Here is a 2424-nt window from a genome sequence, read left to right as displayed (position 1 = left end):
TATCATCTTAATTATATATTCTCCTAAATTTTTAAATAAATATTTTTGGACTTTTTGACTTTTTACAAAATAAAATATATTTAAATTTTACTCATTTAAGAATAAGAGAAGGAACATCAGTCATTAATTAGAACTCCTAAGTATTAATTAGAACTCCTTAGTATATAAAAAGGTTTAAAAAGTGTGCATTTACAAAATTTGTGATGCAATAGGAATATAATTGAATTGTCAATTATAAAACTTTAAGAGTGACAATTTTTGTTTTTTTGGCTCACATACTTATTATTATATTGGCTAGAACTTTATTCATATTTTCCAAACCTTTACCATAGAACATTCACAGTAGTGGCTTATAAAAAGAATAATGACATTTTAAAAAGAAAAATTAGCCGCATTATTAAATATTAATAGACAAAATGTAGAAAAACGGTCGGTGTTCAATTGTTGCAACTTGCAAGGAACTGATTCTTTCTTTCCTTCAAAAAAGCTTATTATGACTTTTTTTTATTAAAAAAAAAACAAAATGCTAAAAGCTTATTAATACTGTGGATACTACTATAAAAATTTTTAATTATCTTTATAAGAAATTGTTTTTTTATCATTAAATGATAAATGATAGGATTTAATTTTGATATGTTATAAAAATATTATTATTTTTTTAAAATGTGGCTAAACAAATAAAACACACCTTAATCCGTAAAAATTTAACTTTTAATACAGTAATAGCCCATATTTAAAGAAAGGTCTTCTTTTTAAACCCGTTTTTATTTATCATTAAATGATAAAAAATAGGATTTAATTTTGATATGTTATAAAAATATTATTATTTTTTTAAAATGTGGCTAAACAAATAAAACACACCTTAATCCGTAAAAATTTAACTTTTAATACAGTAATAGCCCATATTTAAAGAAAGGTCTTCTTTTTAAACCCGTTTTTATCAAAAATTAACTTTCTTTAGTGATCAAAATGATAATTAATTTATTTTAATTGTGTACACGGACCAGAGTTAAGTTCATTTAGATCTAGACTTAATTTGAGTACTTTATAAAGTCCATTTTAAAAATTTAAATTTGACGTTAAATTAATCCGAAATAAATAATATTAAACCTGATTGATTTGATACATATAATTAGAATATGTAATTTAAAAATTTTATATAACAAATTAATAATAAAGTTTTATTGTAAGATTGAATTTAATAAATATTTTTACCTTTTATCTAATTATACTCTTTGCTAAAAAAAAAACTTCCTTAGCCGAGGCCTAGATAATAATTAGTACTAATTATTATCTAGGCCTCGGCTAAGGAAGTTTTTTTTTTAGCAAAGAGTATAATTAGATAAAAGGTAAAAATATTTATTAAATTTATAAAGAATATGTTATTATATGTGATAAAAAAATTTCATAATATAAACTTTTTTTTACTAAAAGAAATTATTTTACTTTTTATCATAGTATTATCCAAACTTTAAATGTCAACCATTTGTTCAATCATTATTGAAAAATATATATGAATAAAAATGGCCGGAGGTCGTTTAGGAATTATAGAAAATACCTCACTCTTTTATAGAATATTTGAAAGAGATTATTATTATATAATATGGTATATATCATCACTAACAAGTCTATAAATAAGTCAATGGTATTTGAACCATAACACACGCACAAAATAAAAAAATAAAACATAAAATAAAACAAAAAAAAATAAAATTTAATTAGGAGTACAAATTTCAACTAACTATTGTTTGTATACATGACACGTATTAGAGATATAGATATGGAATGCAGATTTTGTGTTGCAATTGATGAAGTTGAAAAATGAAAAATAACAATACAGAAATTTATTTGTAAATGGTTAAATAAATGGTGAAATGCTGTAAAATGAATGCATGGCGTGTTATGCATAAATGTGGAGTTGTTATTGTTAGAATTTTCAAAGCGTAATCTGTATTTTGGGTGAGACAAAGACTAAGAAAGTAAAGCATGTTGCAAAATGCAATTTGTAATTGGCTTGGCAGGACAGGACAACTACATTTTGAAACGTGTTCTTTGTCTCCTGCATGCATACATGAGTAGTTGTTGATCAGCATGGAGTTTGTCAAAACGCAGGTTGCGTTTGTTAGGTGTGCAGGACAAGTCGCAGGTTGCGATTGGCAGCCTTTCTGCTTGCATACGCGACACGTGTTGTGGAGGGTGGTGAATCCAGTTTATAAAAGTCAAAACGCAGGTAAGAAGAAGTAAGAGTGAGAAACCTTGTGTGAAGAAGCAAGAGTGAAAAGTAAGAGTGAAGAAGCAAGTGTGAGAGGAACATTGTTGTTGTTGTTGTTATTATTATTATTATTATTATTAGTAACCTTATTATAATTATTATCATGAGTGACGTTGTTGTGATTATTATTGTGATTATTTTTTTAATAAGCT

The sequence above is a fragment of the Arachis ipaensis genome, chromosome B08 (genome assembly GCF_000816755.2).
Source record: "Arachis ipaensis cultivar K30076 chromosome B08, Araip1.1, whole genome shotgun sequence".
Classification (NCBI taxonomy): Eukaryota; Viridiplantae; Streptophyta; class Magnoliopsida; order Fabales; family Fabaceae; genus Arachis; species Arachis ipaensis.
Note: the sequence above shows the minus strand (reverse complement) of the source record.